The sequence below is a fragment of the Oncorhynchus gorbuscha genome, linkage group LG17 (assembly GCF_021184085.1).
Source record: "Oncorhynchus gorbuscha isolate QuinsamMale2020 ecotype Even-year linkage group LG17, OgorEven_v1.0, whole genome shotgun sequence".
In the NCBI taxonomy this organism is placed as follows: Eukaryota; Metazoa; Chordata; class Actinopteri; order Salmoniformes; family Salmonidae; genus Oncorhynchus; species Oncorhynchus gorbuscha.
This window is the reverse complement of record NC_060189.1, coordinates 50,997,134-51,018,913: the sequence shown is the minus strand read 5'-3', so window position 1 is coordinate 51,018,913 and position 21,780 is coordinate 50,997,134. Positions and strand designations below refer to the sequence as shown.

Here is a 21,780-nt window from a genome sequence, read left to right as displayed (position 1 = left end):
GGTGTGTGTGACAACACTGTCCCAGAATTTTAAACAGGTTGGAGACGTGACGTGAGTTTGTGAGTGTAACACAGACTAACGGGGGGGTTTAAATAGTTTCAGCCATCTAACGTCGTTATCTAACGTAACGGTCATCTGTACTGTAGTCCCTTTGTTTACATACATCTCTGCATCGTGCACGTTGCACCACCCCACCTGCTAGAGGGAGAAACACTGGGATAGCATGCCCCAGTTAATAGACTGCTAACCGGCGAGCGACATAACGGTAAGTTACAGAAGTTCCTTTTCGGTCCAGGTAACGTTATCGCCCTACGACGTGAAGACGTTTCGATGAAATAGGTCAACCATCTCTATTTTTGACGGGCATGTTTATAGCTATGCGAGCCAACGTCGGCTAGCTTGCCTTTACCAGCTAGGTTACTGCTAGCCGTTTTGATGCTGCTGATTGATGGCCGCTAGCCAGTTTAGCGTCTCCTACTGCAACGATTCGGGACAGTGTTGCATGACTCCAAAAGAGAGTCGTTAGCGACATTGCCTCGTGGTGAGTAATTGTGTCCTCCTCGCATCGTATCCTATCTAGCTATGCTGAATCCGATGAAACTAAAACTAGCCCATCACTGCCCCTAGGATTCCAGAGCTCTAGTTTCAGCGTTGATGTTCTGTCTCTGCCTTCTTAACTGTAGCGAGGAGAACAGGCCGTGGCTGAGGTCCTTGATTATCTAAATTGGCCTTCATGTGACACCGGGTGCTGTAGTTGTCCTGGATGGAGGGCAGGCAGTGCGTCCCCGGTGATGCGTTGGGCTGGATGCCCCACCCCCTGGAGAGCCCTACGGTTGTGAGCGGTGCAATTGCCGTACCAGGCGGTGATACACCATTGAGAGCATCCTGTAGGGCTGTATCTGTAGAAGTTAGTGAGGGTCTTAGGGGCCAAGCCGAATTTCTTCAGCCTCCTGAGGTCGCCTTCACCAAGCTGTCTGTCTGAATAGACCATTTCAAATCAAATTGTATTTGTCGCATAAGCCGAAATAAACAGGTTTAGTCTTTACCGTGAAATGCTTACTTATAAACCCTTTCTCAACAATGCAGAGTTAAAACGTAAGAAAATCAGCACAAAAAAATAGTAACACAAATACACAATAAACCCGGCTACATACAAGGAGTAACAGTACGAGTCAATGTGCAGTGGAACAATGTAGTTAAGGTAATATCTACATGTAGGTAGGGGTAAAAGTGACTAGGCAGTCAGGATAGTTAATAAAGAGTAGTAGCACCGTATGTGAAAGTGTGTGTATGTCTGTGTTGGGAGTGTCAATATAAATATATATATATAACAACAGACCTCCATCCTATGCTAGCTTGCTACCGATGGCCTGGCTAGCTGTCTAAATCGCTGTGACCCCCAACCAACCTCTCCACTCACTGGACCCTTTGATCACTCGACTAAGTATGCCTCTCCTTAATGTCAATATGTCTTGTCCATTGCTGTTCTGGTTAGTGTTTATTGGCTTATTTCACTGTAGAGCCTCTAGTCCTGCTCACTATACCTTATCCAACCTATTAGTTCCACCACCCACACATGCAATGACATCTCCTGGTTTCAATGATGTTTCAAGAGACAATATCTCTCTCTTCATCACTCAATACCTAGGTTTACCTCCACTGTATTCACATCCTACCATACCTTTGTCTGTACATTATACCTTGATGCTATTTTATCGCCCCCAGAAACCTCCTTTTACTCTGTGTTCCAGACGTTCTAGACGACCAATTCTTATTGCTTTTAGCCGCACCCTTATTCTACTCCTCCTATGTTCCTCTGGCGATGTAGAGGTGAATCCAGGCCCTGCAGTGCCTAGCTCCACTCCTATTCCCCAGGCGCTCTCTTTTGACGACTTCTGTAACCGTAATAGCCTTGGTTTCATGCATGTTAACATTAGAAGCCTCCTCCCTAAGTTTGTTCTATTCACTGCATTAGCACACTCTGCCAACCCGGATGTTCTAGCTGTGTCTGAATCCTGGCTTAGGAAGACCACCAAAAATTCAGAAATTTTAATTCCAAACTACAACATTTTCAGACAATATAGAACTGCCAAAGGGGGCGGTGTTGCAATCTACTGCAAAGATAGCCTGCAGAGTTCTGTCCTACTATCCAGGTCTGTACCCAAACAATTTGAACTTCTACTTTTAAAAATCCACCTCTCTAAAAACAAGTATCTCACCGTTGCCGCCTGCTATAGACCACCCTCTGCCCCCAGCTGTGCTCTGGACACCATATGTGAACTGATTGCCCCCCATCTATCTTCAGAGCTCGTGCTGCTAGGCGACCTAAACTGGAACATGCTTAACACCCCAGCCATCCTACAATCTAAACTTGATGCCCTCAATCTCACACAAATTATCAATGAACCTACCAGGTACCTCCCCAAAGCCTTAAACACGGGCACCCTCATAGATATCATCCTAACCAACTTCCCCTCTAAATACACCTCTGCTGTCTTCAACCAAGATCTCAGCGATCACTGCCTCATTGCCTGCATCCGTAATGGGTCAGCGGTCAAACAACCTCCACTCATCACTGTAAAACGCTCCCTGAAACACATCAGAGAACAGGCCTTTTTAATCAACCAGGCTGGGTTATCCTGGAAGGATATTGATCTCATCCTGTCAGTAGAGGATGCCTGGATATAAAAAAAAAATGCCTTCCTAACCATCTTAAATAAACATGCCCCATTCAAGAAATTTAGAACCAGGAACAGATATAGCCCTTGGTTCTCCCCAGACCTGACTGCCCTTAACCAACACAAAAACATCCTATGGCGTTCTGCATTAGCATCGAACAGCCCCCGTGATATGCAGCTGTTCAGGGAAGCTAGAAACCATTATACACAGGCAGTTAGAAAAGCCAAGGCTAGCTTTTTCAAGCAGAAGTTTGCTTCCTGCAACAATAACTCAAAAAAGTTCTGGGACACTGTAAAGTCCATGAAGAATAAGAACACCTCCTCCACTGATAAATCCACCATAATTGAGAATTTCAATAAGCATTTTTCTACGGCTGGCCATGCTTTCCACCTGGCTACTCCTACCCCGGTCAACAGCACTGCACACCCAACAGCAACTCGCCCAAGCCTTCCCCATTTCTCCTTCTCCCAAATCCATTCAGCTGATGTTCTGAAAGAGCTGCAAAATCTGGACCCCGACAAATCAGCCGGGCTAGACAATCTGGACCCTTTCTTTCTAAAATTATCTGCCGAAATTGTTGCCACCCCTATTACTAGCCTGTTCAACCTCTCTTTCGTGTCGTCTGAGATTCCCAAAGATTGGAAAGCAGCTGCGGTCATCCCCCTCTTCAAAGGGGGGGACACTCTTGACCCAAACTGCTACAGACCTATATCTATCCTACCATGCCTTTCTAAGGTCTTCGAAAGCCAAGTCAACAAACAGATTACTGACTATTTCGAATCTCACCATACCTTCTCTGCTATGCAATCTGGTTTCAGAGCTGGTCATGGGTGCACCTCAGCCACGCTCAAGGTCCTAAACGATATCTTAACCGCCACCGATAAGAAACATTACTGTGCAGCCGTATTCATTGATCTGGCCAAGGCTTTCGACTCTGTCAATCACCACATCCTCATCGGCAGGCTCGACAGCATTGGTTTCTCAAATGATTGCCTCGCCTGGTTCACCAACTACTTCTCTGATAGAGTTCAGTGTGTCAAATCAGAGGGTCTGCTGTCCGGACCTCTGGCAGTCTCTATGGGGGTGCCACAGGGTTCAATTCTTGGACCGACTCTTCTCTGTATACATCAATGAGGTCGCTCTTGCTGCTGGTGAGTCTCTGATCCACCTCTACGCAGACGACACCATTCTGTATACTTCCGGCCCTTCTTTGGACACTGTGTTAACAACCCTCCAGGCAAGCTTCAATGTCATACAACTCTCCTTCCGTGGCCTCCAATTGCTCTTAAATACAAGAAAAACAAAATGCATGCTCTTCAAACGATCGCTACCTGCACCTACCCGCCTGTCCAACATCACTACTCTGGACGGCTCTGACGGCACTACTCTGGACGGCTCTAAACTCTCCTTCCAGACCCATATCAAACATCTCCAATCCAAAGTTAAATCTAGAATTGACTTCCTATTTCGCAACAAAGCATCCTTCACTCATGCTGCCAAACATACCCTTGTAAAACTGACCATCCTACCAATCCTCGACTTTGGCAATGTCATTTACAAAATAGCCTCCGATACCCTACTCAACAAATTGGATGCAGTCTATCACAGTGCAATCCATTTTGTCACCAAAGCCCCATATACTACCCACCATTGCGACCTGTACGCTCTCGTTGGCTGGCCCTCGCTTCATACTCGTCGCCAAACCCACTGGCTCCATGTCATCTACAAGACCCTGCTAGGTAAAGTCCCCCCTTATCTCAGCTCGCTGGCCACCATAGCATCTCCCACCTGTAGCACACGCTCCAGCAGGTATATCTCTCTAGTCACCCCCAAAACCAATTATTTCTTCGGCTGCCTCTCCTTCCAGTTCTCTGCTGCCAATGACTGGAACGAACTACAAAAATCTCTGAAACTGGAAACACTTATCTCCCTCACTAGCTTTAAGCACCAACTATCAGAGCAGCTCACAGATTACTGCACCTGTACATAGCCCACCTATAATTTAGCCCAAACAACTACCTCTTTCCCAACTGTATTTTATTTATTTATTTTGCTCCTTTGCACCCCATTATTTTTATTTCTACTTTGCACATTCTTCCATTGCAAAACTACCATTCCAGTGTTTTACTTGCTATATTTTATTTACTTTGCCACCATGGCCTTTTTTTCCTTTACCTCCCTTCTCACCTCATTGCTCACATTGTATATAGACTTGTTTATACTGTATTATTGACTGTATGTTTGTTTTACTCCATGTGTAACTCTGTGTCGTTGTATCTGTCGAACTGCTTTGCTTTATCTTGGCCAGGTCGCAATTGTAAATGAGAACTTGTTCTCAACTTGCCTACCTGGTTAAATAAAGGTAAAATAAATAAATAAATATGAGTGTGCATAGAGTCAATGATAGTTAATGGGAAAAAAAGGGTGAATTAAATTCCAGGTAGCCATTTGATGACTGTTCAGCAGTCTGAACAGTTAACTCTTTTCAGGAGCCTTTTGGTACCAGACTTGGTGCTCTGGTACTGCTTGCTGTGCAGTAGCAGAGAGAACAGTCCATAACTTGGGTGGCTCGAGGTGTTTGACAGTTTTACAGGCCTTCCTCTGGATGGTAGGGAGCTTGGCCCCAGTGATGTCCTCGCACCCCCCTCTGTGGCGTCGGATGCCAAGCAGTTTCCCAGACCAAGCGGTGATGCAGCCAGTCAAGATGCTCTCAACGCTGTAGAACCTTTTCAGGATCTGAGGGGCCATTTCAGGTTGTGCACACCGAGGAACTTGAAACTTTTGACCCTCTCCACTGCGGCCCGTCAACGTGGATGAGGGTGCGCTCTTTCTGCTGTCTCCTGTAGTCCACGATCTGCTCCTTCGTTTTGTTGACGTTGAGGGGGGAGGTCATTTTCCTGGCACCACTCCGCCAGGGCCCTCACATCCTGTCTTGTCGTTGTTGGTAATCAGGCCTACCACTGTTGTGTCGTCAGCCAACTTGAAGATTGAGTTGGCCACGCAGTCATTGGGTGAACAGGGAGCACAGGAGAGAGCTGTACTCCCCTGTGGGGCCCCCGTGTTGGGGATCAGCGTGACGGTGGTGTAGTTTCCTACCGTCAGGAAGTCCAGGACCCAGTTGCACAGGGAGGGGTTCAGACCCAGGGCCTCCAGCTTGGTGATGAGCTTGGAAGGGGCACTATGGTGTTGAAGGCTGAGCTTTAGTCGATGAACAGCATTCTTACATAAGTATTTCTCCTGCCCAGGTGGGATAGGTCAGTGTGCAGAGCAATGGCGATTGCATCAGTCGTGTATTTGATATGCGAATTGCAGTGGGTCTAGGGGTGTGTGGGGGAAGGTGGAGGTGATATGATCCTTGACTAGCCTCTCAAAGCACTCCGTGATGGCGAGAAGTGAGTACTACGGGGCGGTAGTCATTTAGTTCAGTTGCCATTCGCTTTCTTGGTTTACAGGAACAATGGCGGACATCTCGAAGCAAGTAGGAACAACAGAGTGGGATATGGAGAGATGCTCTGAAGCTTGGGATGCCGCCTGGGCCGGCAGCCTTGCGAGGGTTTACGCGCTAAAACGACTCGCTCACGTCGGCCACGGCGAACGAGCACACAGTCCTCGTGAGAGTCCATCACTGTTGAATACAGCCTGTACATGTTTCCTTGCTATGTCTTCCTCTGAGTAGGTCTGAATACTTCATTCTAACAATTTAATTAGATGGTAACTAGCTACTATTTATATTAGTAGTGATAGTACTACCATGTATACTAAAGTGTACTACAGCTCTCTGATTTCCTTTTCTTATTTGCAGTACCTACATCTGTGTGTGTGTGTGTGTTTTAGGGCCCCCGCTACGCCTCAGCTGACTTTGATTATAGGTTTGAGTGACTGTAGTATTTCATCAGTCTCTCTCTCATTACCATCTCTCAGTCACATGGGGTGGTATCCTGTTCTCTTCCCCTCATCCTAACTCAATTACTGTCCGGCCATCTGTCCCAGAGTCACATATCGAGAAATGAACTTTTCTGTGTTCAGTAGCTCGCGACAACTCCTCCTGCCTGGTCTTATCCCTTCTTACTCTCCATCTTTCTCTTGATGCTCACACTCCTCTCCGGACGGTCTATATTAGCGTTTATTTATTGACATTTTTCGTTACCGTTGTTATTTAACCAACCTGACAGGTAAAGTTGAGAAGAAACACATTTTCTTTTTTTTTTTTTAGCCTGGTCCCAGATCTGTTTGTGCTCTTTGCGAACTCCATCGGCTGGTCAGCGTCAGGCCAAACATTGACACTCGGGCAATTGTCTTTTTCCAATAACGAGTCTATCGGAAGTTTTGAACAGGTCATTTATAACGTCTTTTATAGTTGATTGTTTATGTGACACTCATTTCTGCAGGCCGCCATGGGCGCGTTCTTTCGGAGCGAGGAGGTGTGTCTCGTGCAGCTCTTTCTCCAATCGGGGTCAGCCTACAACTGCGTCAGCGAGCTTGGGGAGCTGGGACTGGTCGAATTCCGAGACGTGAGTTCTTAACGTTGACATTTTAGTATTGAACCTCTATTGTAAACGCTGATAGTAGACTAATTAGACAATAAGCTTACTTGGCTTATAAATGTGTAATTAACGTCGATACCATAGATATCCTATTAAATTACCGGAGGGGCTATGCCACAAATCCTCAGTTCCTGGGGTGAGAATAGCAGCCATTGGGGTCAGTGAGAAATCCAAACCAGTCTAATTGGAATGAATGGTATTAAATGCATAGGTGATGCATTTCCTGCTTCTACTTAAGCAGTAAAGTGAAAGTAAGGTATGTAGTGAAACATAAATTGTCTAAGTCCTATCAACAACTGATTTCAGACAGTGTGTGGCTGTGAATTGACTGCATTGTTTGAATGGAGTGTTGGGATATTGGCAGTTAATCTGGAAAGAATAATGTGATTATTCCTCTAAGACTGTATGGCTGGCGAGCTAGACAACATACAGTGCAAATAATATTCACATTCATTGTTTTACACAATTATCTTATTACAGCACTGGCAGACTATGGTTGACCAACTCCCTTACTAAAATGGCTGACTTTTTAATCCGTCATAAGAAGGCTCACGTCCATTCTAGTATTCTAAATCCTCCTCCTCTTCTTCCTTCTCCTCCTCCTTCTTCTCTTCCCCTCCACTCCAGTTGAACCCCAATGTCAACTCGTTCCAGAGGAAGTTTGTGAACGAGGTGCGGCGCTGTGAGGAGATGGAGAAGACCTTCAGTGAGTCTCTGACCTTCACACCATACGATCAGAGAGCGTTCCCATATGGGATATTCATCAAGCCTCCTCTACATATCCTCACTTCCTCTTTGATAATCGGCACCTGATGTCCACTTGCTCCCTCGCCCCTCTTCCACTCTCCTTTTCTGCACATCTTCTTTCCCTTCTCCATCCCTCCATCCGCCCTTCTGTTCATCGCCTACTCTGTTCATTCATCTCTCCGCATCACCTTTCCTTCTCTTCGTCCCTCCCTCCCCAGCGTACCTGGAGCAGGAGATCGTTCGGTCCCTGTTCCCCCCGCAGGCGGGTCCTCTCCCCACCCCAGCCCCTTGCCCGCCGCCCCCCAGCCCAGAGAACTCATGGCCATCGAGGAGGAGAGCGAGAGGCTGGCCAGGGAGCTACGAGAGGTGAGGAGGGGAGAAAGAGAAGCTAGGAGGGGGGAGAAAATGGGAGAGGAGTGAGGGGGAGAGGTACTGAGAAAGGAGGGGGAATTGTTTTCCTAAAAAAAAATATATCCCTCCTTAGACATTCCAGTCGAAACGTTGCAATTGACTGTACAGGACCATATCCAGCTGTACGCCAGGTTATTTTTGATTCCTTTCATTGTTTGGGCTATTCATACTGTTCTGCTGTCTGATTGGTCCAGGTGTCCAGGAACAGAGACTGCCTGATGAACCAGCTGATCCAGCTCAGCCAATACAGAGGGGTTCTGATCCAGACACACACTCTCACTGTCTCACAGGTATGAACTACAGATCCCAGTGTTCTCTCTGCTGCTCTCTGGTCGGCCATTGTTGCACTCACACGCTCTTGGAATTAAGAGGTCCCAATGTCAAAAAAAAAACGATTCAAGTAAACCTCGGAAGTTATTTTCAAACGGGATGGGCCAAGTTTCCGGGGAACTCATGAACACAGCAGATGTGTATGGAAAAGCGTTGATTTCTTTAGCTGAAGCTTTCATTCTGATAAAGGACATTGACGGCCAAAACATCATGATTTTACCTCGAATTTGATAAAGGATCAAGATTAGAATTTTAAGCGAGAGTTGCACCTATTCCTTCCAAATGTTCTCATGATTTTTGGTTGTACTTATTCTCTCATTGGTTGAGCACCTTGTACTCTTCTCCCTCTCTTGTCAGGCTCATCCTCCCTCTACTCTGGAGACTGCTGCCTTACTGGACAACAGACAAGACATCAGGCTGAGGTGACAGACGGACAAATATATATATATATATATATCTCAATCAGGGGAGGCTGGTGGGAGGAGCTATAGGAGGACGGGCTCGTTGTAAAGACTGGGACGGAATCGATGGAAATACATCAAACATATGGCAACCACGTTGGACTCCGTTCCGTCCATTCCATTCCAGCCGTTACAAAGGAGCCTGTCCTCCTATAGCTCCTCCCACCAGCCTCCTCTGACATCAATCACTTCATTGTCAATGGCCGCGTCTCAAATAGAACCCTGTTTCCTATGCGGTGGTCTGGCTCTGGTCAAAAGTAATGCACTATATAGTGAATAGGTTGCCATTTGACGCAACCAGTGTCAAGAGGAGAAAAGATGAAAGATATTTGGTCAAAAGTTATTTGTATATTCCGGATTTTCCATCTGTAGATGCTCTACAGATGGTCATACGATCAATAAACTATCTGTTGATAAGCAACTGCTTTCTAAGGTTAGGGTTAGGTTAAGCATAAGGTTAAGGGTTAAAGTTAGGGTTAGAGTACGGGTTAGGATAAGGGTCAAGGTTAAGATAAGGGTCAAGGTTAGGGTTAGGGTTAGGGTTAGTAGATAGTTGGTCGAAATGTTACGGATAGTCAGTAGACAGGCGGAGTATCCAAATAAAGTGTTTCCGGGTATTTGTCCCTCACGTGTCTTCTTCCGTCTCCTTCCCAGTTTTGTGGCTGGCGTGGTCCACCCGTGGAAGGTTCCGTCGTTTGAGCGGCTGCTCTGGCGAGCGTGCCGCGGTTACATCATCGTGGACTTCAGGGAGATGGAGGAGAGGCTGGAGCTTCCTGAAACGGTAATAAATGAGAGGGTGGACAGTAGAGGGATGAATACAGGAAATAAGGAGTAAAGATGGACGAGCAAAAAGAAAAATGTCGGAGGATCCTTATGAAGAATGGACGTATTTCCCTTTCCACACACATCAGCAAAATTATGTCCCCCCCCCCCCCTTCTAAATCCCACTTCCTTACTTCAACCAATCACAGGGTGAGATGGTCCAGTGGACAGTATTCCTCATCTCTTTCTGGGGCGAGCAAATTGGACAGAAAGTCAAGAAGATCTGTGATTGGTTAGTGGGAGCAGATCCAAAGTTTATAACAATTTTCAGTTACATGTTGAATTTGTCTAATTTATTGTCTAATCTAATGATTCTTGGCCTCCTTTTTTTCTTACCCCTTCTCTCTCTCTCTCTCTTCCTGTCTCTCTCTCTTTCTTTCCTCCGTCTCTTTCTTCTTCTGTCCTTCTCTCAGTTTCCACACCCACACCTTTGACTACCCAGAGGGCACGACGGAGAGAGAGAATATTCTGCACGGGCTGCAGGGAAGGATAGTAGACATCAAAACGGTAAGAAAAGAGAGCGAGATTGAGCGATAGAGAGAGATGGGCAGAGACGAGCAGATCATTTTGAGCTGGAACAGTTTTCTCTCAGTTTTCTGTGTCTTCGTCAGTCGTCATCGATGTTGGGTAGATGTCAGGCTACTCCTGTTCTATCTTGGGCTCGCGAGTGGCGCAGCGGTCTAAGGCACTGCATCTCAGTGCTCGAGGTGTCACTACAGAACCTGGTTCGATTCCAGGCTGTATCACAACCGGCCCTGTTTGGGAGTACCATAGGGCGGCGCTCAATTGGCCCAGCGCTGTCTGGGTTTGGCCGGGGTAGGCCGTCGTCTGGGTTTGGCCGGGGTAGGCTGTCGTCTGGGTTTGGCCGGGGTAGGCTGTCGTCTGGGTTTGGCCGGGGTAGGCCGTCGTCTGGGTTTGGCCGGGGTAGGCCATTGTAAATAATAATTTCTTCTTAACTTACTTGCCTAGTTAAATAAAGTTTAAATTTAAAAAATACTCCTATGGCAGCACCCTGGTTTGTTAACCCCTTCCTCTTCGCCATGATTTATTTCAGGTCTCCCAGACAGGAGGTTCTGCCCCAGTGGAAGGTGTTCTATCCATATCATTAGAATGGTTCTCATTCTATTTGAATGGATTCTTATCTATTCTGTGTTTATTAAACCCCTTCCTTCCCTCCATGGTTTCCCTCAGGTCCTCTCCCAGACGGAACATTACCTGCAGCAGCTGCTGTGTCGCTCGGTGGCCGTGCTGCCCCAGTGGAAGGTGCGGGTCCAGAAGTGTAAGGCCGTTCAGGCCGTGCTCAACCTCTGCAGCCCCTCCGTCACCGACAAGTGTCTGATCGCCGAGGCCTGGTGTCCCGTCAGGAAACTGCTACTGCTGCAGAGCGCCCTGATAGAGGGAACGGTGAGAGAGGAGGAGGGAGGGGAGGAGATAGAGGAAGGATGTGCAAATGGCGGCATATTTTTTCTCTCTCTCTCTCTCTCTCTCTCTCTCTCTCTCTCTCTCTTTGTATTTCTTTTAAGAACTCAGTCGAGGTCTCAACTTACGAGTTAGAATAGTAGAATATACAAGGTGCAATTTCTACATTTGCTTGTGTATCAGCAGTTTTTCCTCTTGTTATGTCAGTCACTGACAGTCACTCAATTATCCATGTCAGCTCATCATTTTTAGATTGGTAAGTTAGTCTAGCCAGCGATCAAAACGTGTAGTAATTAATCATGGATGAGTACTGACCGGGCACATGCCCAGAGGCCTTGACTTCCAGGGGGCCCTCATTGATATCATATTAAGTCATGTAAAAATGTGCCGAATTGCAGGAAAATTGCTTTGAAATAAAAAATTAGCTGTAAAACAAAAATGTTGTCCTCTGCCCCATGGCAGAATGGATAGAATTGCATGAAATGAGTTATAAAATTGCAACATTTTCTCTCCGACCGATGACAAAATTGCAAAATGTTTAGAACTTTAAAATTACATCTACATTTTCTCTCCACCGTCAAAACCAAATATCGCTTAGGGCCCCCAAAAGGCTAGGGCCAGGCCTGGCTTGGCTACTGGTATAATGCATTTAGTTAAGAGAATTAAGTATACTGAACAAAACTATCAGTGCAACATGTAAAGTGTCGGTCCCCAGTTTGATGAGCTGAAATAAAAATCTCAGAAAGATTCCATACACACAAAAATCTTATTTCTCAAAAATGTTTGTTTACATCTCTGTCAGTGAGTATCTCTTTGCCAAGATAATCCATCCACCTGACAGGTGTGACATATCAAGAAACTGATGAAACAGCATAATCACTACACAGGTGCATCTTGTGCTGGGGACAATAAATGTGTATGTAAACTTCTGACCCACTGGAATTGTGATACGGTGAATTATAAGTGAAGAAATCTGTCTGTAACCAATTGTTGGACAAATGACTTGTGTCATGCACAAAGTAGATGTACTAACCGACTTGCCAAAACTATAGTTTGTTAACAAGAAATTTGTGGAGTGGTTGAAAAACGAGTTTTAATGACTCCAATCTAAGTGTATGTAAACTTCCGACTTCAACTGTATATACAATTCCTGGAGGCTGCAAATGACCATTTTGTCCATGGCCTGCATACTCACCAGACATGTCACCCATTGTGCATGTTTGGGATGCTCTGGATTGACGTGTACAGCAGCATGTTCCAGTTCCCGCCAATATCCAACAACTTCGCACAGCCATTGAAGAGGAGTGGGACAACACTCCACATGCCACAATCAATAGCTAATCCATAGATTAGGGTCTAATTTAATTATTTTAATTGACTGATTTCCTTCTGTGACCTGTAACTCAGTAAAATCGTAGAAATTGGGCTCCCGAGTGACACAGCAGTCTAAGGCACTGCATCTCAGTGCTAGAGACGTCACTACAGACCCTGGTTCGTTCCCGGGCTGTATCACAACCGGCCATGATCGCAGTCCCATAGGGCGGCGCACAATTGACCCAGCGTCGTCCGGGTAAAAGAAGGGTTTTGGTGGGGGGGCTTTACTTTGCTAATTGCGCTCTAGTGACTCCCTGTGACGGGCCGGGGGGTGCTCATCGTGCTCTAGTGACTCCCTGTGACGGGCCGGGCGCCTGCAGGCTGACCTCGGTCGTCAGGTGAACGGTGTTTCCTCCAACATATTGTTGCGGCTGGCTTCCGGGTTGAGCGAGCGGGCGGGTGGGCGGGTGGGTGTTGACTGGTCACGTTTCGGAGGATGCATGACTCGACCTCCGCATCCCAAACCCACTGGGGAGTTGCAGAGATGAGAGAAGATTGAAATTGGGGAGGAAAAAAGAGGGTATAATACCAATAAATAAATAAATATAATAATTTGAAAAATATCTTTGAAAATGTTGCTTGTTGCTTTCATATTTTTTGTTCAGTGTAGTTTAACTGCACAGATGGATTGATTGCACAAATCAGTCGACTACATCTGTGTGTATGGATGTGGGTACGCAGACCCGCAAGTTTACTGCAGACCCGCATGACCAGTTAAGATTTTGTGTGGCCCCCACCCCCATCAAAGTTGCTCTGAGATGGGAGGAATAGGGAGGACAGGGATGATCAAGGTGAAAGAAATGAGACTTTTGGTCAGGTAGAAACGTCATAAGAATGCGGAATCAGATTTTGGTGTTATGATTACTTTAACAGGAATATCTCTCTCTCGCATCTCTTCCTCTCCCACAGAGGAAGAACGGTAGTGGTGTGGACTCATTCTATAACCGCCTCCCGGACCCCAGCACTCCTCCTCCCACCCTCTTCCACACCAACTCCTTCACAGCCGGCTTCCAGAGCATCGTAGACGCATACGGTGTTGCCAGATACAGAGAGGTCAACCCAGGTATATATACACACACACACACACACACACACACACACACACACACACACACACACACACACACACACACACACACACACACACACACACACACACACACACACACACACACACACACACACACACACACACACACGAAAACTCAACAGTCATCCATCAACTCTGTCAACCCTAATTCTCGCTCTCTGTGTATGTTTTGTGTGTTTGTCCCTCCTGTGCCTCCGTCTGTAGCGGTGTACACCATCATCACCTTCCCCTTCCTGTTTGCGGTGATGTTTGGGGACGTGGGCCACGGCCTCCTAATGACCATGGCCGCCCTCTGGATGGTGCTGCAGGAGAGAGACCTCAATCTCAGGACCAACGACAACGAGGTACACACAGCTTACCACTCTCCTTGTGGATGGTACTACAGGAGAAAGACCCGAAACTCAGGACTAATTTATTTAAAACAATAAAAAATGTAACCTTTATTTAACTAGGCAAGTCAGTTAAGAACAAATTCTTATTTACAATGACGGCCAACACCGGCCAAACCCGGACGACACTGGGCCAATTGTGCGCCGCCCTATGGGACTCCCAATCACGGCCGGGTTGTGATACAGCCTGGATTCGAACCAAGGTGTCTGTAGTGACGCCTCTAGCACTGAGATGCAGTGCCTTAGACCGCTGCTCCACTCGGGAGCAACAAGGTAAACAGGAGGAGGGGAGAGCCCTCTAATGCAGGGGACTGGAGCTGAAGCTAGAGCCTCTTCCCAAACACACAATCATCCCAGTTTCCTGTCTCTAGTTTGTCTTCATGTAAAATCAGTACTGGAAAGTAAAGTGTTTCAACTGGCCCAGCCACACTGTACCCGTCTTGACCCTCATCCAACTGAAGAGCAACTCTCTCTCTCTCTCTCTCTCTCTCTCTCTCTCTCTCTCTCTCTCTCTCTCTCTCTCTCTCTCTCTCTCTCTCTCTCTCTCTCTCTCTCTCTCTCTCTCTCTCTCTCTCTCTCTCTCTCTCTCTCTCTCTCTCTCTCTCTCTCTCTCTCTCTCTCTCTCTCTCTCTCTCTCTCTCTCTCAGATCTGGCAGATGATGTTTGGTGGTCGGTATCTGATCTTGTTGATGGGTCTATTCTCCATCTACACCGGAGCCGTCTACAACGAGTGTTTCAGTAAAGGCCTCAGCCCCTTCCCGTCGGGATGGCACCTACAACCTATGTTCCAGCACTACAACTGGACGTAAATGGATACACACACACATATGTATGCGTACAGACGCACACACACACACACTAACATTGTCCTCTCCATTCTGTGTCAGTGATGAGACTCTGAGGGAGAACCAGTATCTTACTCTGGACCCGAACGTGACCGGAGTGTTCCAGGGACCCTATCCGTTTGGCATCGACCCGGTAACTAACTCTAAACTACATCCATCCATCCATCTCTTTTTATCTATATCGGTTTGGCCTATTTTCCCGTTCGACGTCTTCATTCCATACTGAATGAGTCGGCTCTGGGAACCCCCTGGAGACATGTATCAAAGCTCTTTCATACTGCTGCTTTGGAGTCGGCTCTGGGAACCCCCTGGAGACATGTATCAAAGCTCTTTCATACTGCTGCTTTGGAGTCGGCTCTGGGAACCCCCTGGAGACATGTATCAAAGCTCTTTCATACTGCTGCTTTGGAGTCGGCTCTGGGAACCCCCTGGAGACATGTATCAAAGCTCTTTCATACTGCTGCTTTGGAGTCGGCTCTGGGAACCCCCTGGAGACATGTATCAAAGCTCTTTCATACTGCTGCTTTGGAGTCGGCTCTGGGAACCCCCTGGAGACATGTATCAAAGCTCTCTCATACTGCTGCTTTGGAGTCGGCTCTGGGAACCCCCTGGAGACATGTATCAAAGCTCTCTCATACTGCTGCTTTGGAGTCGGCTCTGGTGATGCCTGACTCTGACTGAGTCAAATGAAAACATGGCGTTAACATTACGCAATTCCATTTCCTTTTATTGTCCTGCAATGGCGATTACTGACAGGCATAGGCCTATAACCGTACAAATATGTTAGGTACTGTGCTGGTTTCCACAAGACATGAAAAGAGAAACAATAATAATAATAATGAACTAAACGTGAAGAAACATTCTTGTGTGCGGAATACTTGAATTCGACACATTCCAAAACCATATCTGTTGGGCTCTGTTTTCTGACCTTTGACCTGTAGATCTGGCGGCTGGCCAACAACCACCTGACGTTCCTGAACTCGTACAAGATGAAGATGTCCGTCATCATCGGGGTCGTCCACATGACTTTCGGAGTCTGCCTGTCCTTTTTCAACTACATGTAGGTCTCCACTTCCACTCCGACACAAACACTTCAACCCTAAAACCATTACCGTAACAAATCAACAGTGATTTATATATCGTCTACATCTTTTGGCACTATATCTTCTAACCCTTGTATTATAATGAACCCTGTCTTTTCCAAGGAGACCTTAGTAACACATCTGATCACAGTCATGTTCTTTGTCTCTCTCACACCCTCCAGTCACTTGAACCAGCTGAGCAGTGTGTTCCTGGTACTGATCCCAGAGCTGTTGTTCATGCAGTGTCTGTTTGGCTACCTGGTCTTCATGGTGTTGTTGAAGTGGGTGGCGTTCAGCCCCCAGGACTCCGACCGGGCCCCCAGCATCCTCATACACTTCATAGATATGTTCCTGTTCACTGAGAATGAGGATAATCCGCCCCTCTACCGCGGACAGGTGAGACGCGCACACACGTCACGTGTGGACGGCGGACAGACGCGCACGCACACACGTGATCGTACCTGCCCTGTCCACCTAGCTGCATTAAGCTCTAGCAATGGACAACGTGAACGAATGTCTGTTTCTCTTCTGTCCCCTCCCTCCCTCTAGATGATAGTCCAGAGGGTCCTGGTGGTGGTCGCTCTGGCGTCAGTGCCTGTCCTGTTACTAGGGAAACCACTCTATCTCTACTACAACCACAGGAGACGAGCCAACACAAGAGGGGTAAGGGGGGGGGGGGTGAGGGAGAGAGAGCGAGAGAGAGAGACCGGGATTGGAAGTGGATAACTACATTTTTGCTTGTAAGCAAAGGAGTCAGACAGCATTTGTAACAAATGCGAACAGTTAAGTGTGTGTGATTGAGACATGAAGTCTGTTTACCCCACTGAGTCATTGGTTCTAGACCTCAACCCTCTGATTGTAAGTAATAGATGCCACATGTTGTGTGTGTGTGTGTGTGTGACAGGGAGAAGAGCGCCCCCCTTGTGACGGACACCAGCTCCATCAACGCGTTACAAGGAGACCTGGAGGAAGGAGGAACCAGAGAGGAGGAGGTGAGGGAGAGGGTTCATTTGAGGAAACTGGGTCTTGTTAATGTAAACCGTACCAAAAGGTTTTTCAACTGAAAATGAAAATGGGTGTTTCTTATTGGACAAGGTAGTCCCTCCAGGTTTCGGTCTGTTTTTTTTGTTTGGTGTCTCGTGAATATGGACCAGGGCTAAGTGTTGATTTGGGATTCTGGTTTTAACCCTTTCTCTCCTCCCCTGCAGGAGTTTGATACAGCGGATGTGTTCATGCACCAGGCCATCCACACTATAGAGTACTGTCTGGGCTGCATCTCCAACACAGCTTCTTATCTACGACTGTGGGCCCTCAGCCTCGCACATGCACGTGAGTCTCTCACTCACACTCACACAGTCACATTGTGCCAGTGACTTTGTGCCTGTGTGACATTGTCATAACACACACGCACACACAAACTTAAATCTTAAATCTCCTGCTTTATCTACACGCGTCTCAATTGTTTTTCAAATCCATCCTTCATGGCACTGATCTGAAAGAACTGACCAGGTGAAAGCTAAGCCTAATGATGAAAGAGGGGATACCTAGGCAGTTGGACAACTGAATGAAGGGGTGGTGGTCTGGCCTTAAATCCAGCTTCCATCACATGACTTTCTTTCACCTGTCAAGTACTTCCTAATCAGTAGTACTTCCTAATCAGTAGTACTTCCTAATCAGTAGTACTTCCTAATCAGTAGTACTTCCTAATCAGTAGTACTTCCTAATCAGTAGTACTTCCTAATCAGTAGTACTTCCTAATCAGTAGTACTTCCTAATCAGTAGTACTTCCTAATCAGTAGTACTTCCTAATCAGTAGTACTTCCTAATCAGTAGTACTTCCTAATCAGTAGTACTTCCTAATCAGTAGTACTTCCTAATCAGTAGTACTTCCTAATCAATAGATGAAGAGCGGGAGACAAGGAGAAGAATACTTATTTTATTTTTGATCAGGAAACCCTTATCCTATCACCTTTAAGCAATCGAAAGAGAGCCCACATTCTATTCCCAAGTTAACTCCAAATGTTGAACGTTGCCAGCATAGCACTGCAGTTCATGGAGTATGTTCTGGTTAAGTCCAAAACTAAAATGGCTATCGGGATGCCATTTTGAATGCAATATCCAATATAACATAAGTATCCCATAACTACTTACCCACTGATAGCTATAGCTCCTGACCTACTGATAGTGCCTTTGGAAAGTATTCAGACCCCTTGACTTTTTCCACATATTGTTATGTTACAGCCTTATTCATCCATCTACACACAATACTCCATAATGACAAAGCAAAAACAGGTTTTTAGATAAAAAGAAAAAAAAGAAAGTGAAATATCACATTTACATAAGTATTCAGACCCTTTACTCAGTACTTTGTTGAAGCACCTTTGGCAGCGATTACAGCATCGAGTCTTCTTGGGTATGATGCTACAAGCTTGGCACACCTGTATCTGCTCTGCAGATCCTCTCAATCTCTGCCAGGTTGCGGCACAGCTATTTTCAGGTCTCTCCAGAGATGTTCGATCGGGTTCAAGTTCGGGCTCTGGCTGGGCCACTCAAGGACACACTTGCCCCGAAGCCACTCCTGCGTTGTCCTGTCGGAAAATGACTACCTTTCAAAAGTTAGGGGTCACTTAGAAATGTCCTTGTTTTTGAAAGAAAAGCAAATGTGTTGTCCGATAAAATAACATCAAAACTATCAGAAATACAGTGTAGACATTGTTAATGGTGTAAATGACTATTGTAGCTGGAAACGGCAGATTTTTAAAGAATGGAATATTTACATAGGCGAACAGAGGCCCATTATCAGCAACCATCACTCCTGTGTTCCAATGGCACATTGTGTTAGCTAATCCAAGTGTATCATTTTAAAAGGCTAATTGATCATTAGAAAACCCTTTTGCAAGTATGTTAGTACAGCTGAATAAAGTAGTAATCCTGATTAAAGTAGTAATTACAACTGGCGTTCTTTAGACTAGTTGAGTATCTGGAGCATCAGCATTTGTGGGTTCGATCACAGGCTCAAAATGGCCAGAAACAAATAACTTTCTTCTGAAACTGTCTATTCTTGTTCTGAGAATTGAAGGCTATTCCATGCGAGAAATTGCCAAGAAACTGAAGATCTCGTACGACTCCCTTCACAGAACAGTGCAAACAGGCTCTAACCAGAATAGAAAGGGGAGTGGGAGGCCCCGGTGCACAACTAAGCAAGAGGACAAGTACTTTAGAGTGTCTAGTTTGAGAAACAGACGCCTCACAAGTCAACTGGCAGCTTCATTAAATAATACCCGCAAAACACCAGTGTCAACGTCAACATTGAAGAGGCGATTCCTCTGTCCAGAGTGTGTTCTTTTGCCCATCTTAATCTTTTTATTGGCCAGTCTGAGATGGTTTTTTATTTGCAACTCTGCCTAGAAGTGCAGCATCCCAGAGTTGCCTCTTCACCGTTGTCAATGTCTAGACTGCATTTCTGATCAATTTGATGTCATTTTAATGGACCCCAAACTTTTGACAGTAGTGTACATTTTAAGCAGCTCTTCTACATACATAATCATTTATATATTTGTGTGACCTGGTGATTATATTTTTAAAAAGAGCCACATATTTGTATGTTCTTTGCTAAATGGAAAAGTGACAGCCTACTTATGGTGCTTTCAAGACAACTGGGGAAAAAACAAGGTCAAATCATGACGTCAGTGAGCTTCAGGTCGGCGCTCTAGAAAGATGACAGTTTCCGAGTTGGATGACCGTTCAAAAGGATTTTTCCCAGTCGGAGCTAGTTTTTCCTCAGTTGCCAGTTGTCTTGACCTCACTCAAGTCAGAGTTCCCAGTAGTTTTGAGTACGGCATAATACTGGTTGTGTGTGTTGCAGAGCTGTCGGAGGTGCTATGGGTGATGGTGATGCGTATCAGCCTGTCGTGGCAGGGCTACGTGGGATCTGTAGTTCTAGCCGTCATCTTTTCCTTCTTCGCCACTCTCACCGTCTCCGTCCTGCTCGTCATGGAGGGGCTGTCCGCGTTCCTGCACGCGCTCAGATTGCACTGGTGGGTCACACACACACACACACACACACACCAAACTGTTGCCCCTCAATGTTTTCCATCTCTCACGCCCACAAACACAACCAGTTGATTTGTATCCCACGCACAGCACAGCACACATGGGGACATGTGAAACTTCTCAGCCTGAAGTGTCGCAGAATTGTGAGCGTTTCGGGAGGGTAGTCACGTGTGCTAGCAAAGCAGAGATGCTTGGTTCCAGCCTCAGCTCGAGCCATGTCAGGAGGAAGTGGTCGTCGCTGAATAAGCAGCGTGACGTCCTTCAAGCCACACCATTCTCCATCCCTAATATTCCTATTTTTCCTCTTCCCAGGGTGGAGTTCCAGAATAAGTTCTACAGTGGAACGGGATACAAGCTCAACCCTTTCTCCTTCTCCTCCATCCTGAACCCTGTATAGGCTTTCAACACAGGACATTGTTACAGAGGAATTGGCCAATAATAAGCTTGCATTGTTCTATATGCCGCTTTCAACACAGGACGTTATGTTACATATGAAATACTGACAGATGTAGGGTGTTTGAGATGGCAACCTATTCCTTATATAGTGCACAACTTTTGACAAGAGCCCTATGGATCCTGGTCAAAAGTCGTGCACTATATAGGTTTTAGGGTTCCATTTCAGATACATGCATAGCCTAATAAGCGAATGTTTGATACTAACAATTTTTGACTTGAATTTTCATCTTGCAGATGGTATCCTTCTTTAAAATGAGAGGAACTTGTGAATATAGTTAGCGGTTTTTGACTTGCAGTTTCGCTTTAATGATGAGCCTACAACAAAGATGGCTACTGTAGGAGTGCACTACGTTTCCCAGGGACAACTGGGGCACCATTTTGTGCATGGGAGCCTTCTATGTTATTACAACTTATAAATGAATGCCATTAAAGGATTGTTTTATAATCCCTAAAAGCTTGTTGATTGACTCTACTTTACTGAAAATCCACTACAATGTTGAGTATGAACACTGCAGCCAACATATGATAGTTTAGATACCTACTTATTCAAGGGTTTCTTTACTATTTTCTACATTGTAGAATAATGAAGACATCAAAACTATGAAATCATGTAGTAACCAAAAAGTGTTAAATCAACATTTTACATTGGAGATTCTTCAAAGTAGCCACCTTTTGCACTCTTGGCATAATCTCAACCAGCTTCATGAGGTAGACCCCTGGAATGCATTTCAATTAACGCGTGTGCCTTGTTAATGCATTTGAGCCAATCAGTTGTGTTGTGACAATGTAGGGGTGGTATATTATGGCAACAGCTCAAATAAGCAAAGAGAAACGACAGTCCATTACTTTAAGACATGAAAGGTCAGTCAATACAGAACATTAAGAACTTTGACCGTTTCTTCAAGTGCAGTCGCAAAACCCATCAAGCGCTATGATGAAACTGGCTCTCATGAGGAACGCCACAGGAAAGGAAGACCCAGAGTTACCTCTGCTGCAGAGGATAAGTTCATTAAGTGCTTCAGAGTTCAAGTAACAGACTCATCAAAATCAACTGCTCAGAGGAGAGTGTGTGAGTCAG

General features: G+C 45.9%; 1 pseudogene; it reads left to right on the top strand.

The window, feature by feature from the left end:
• The first annotated feature begins 55 nt into the window (after positions 1 to 55).
• Positions 56 to 21,149, top strand: LOC124001522 (annotated as a pseudogene).
• The last annotated feature ends 631 nt before the right edge of the window (positions 21,150 to 21,780 follow it).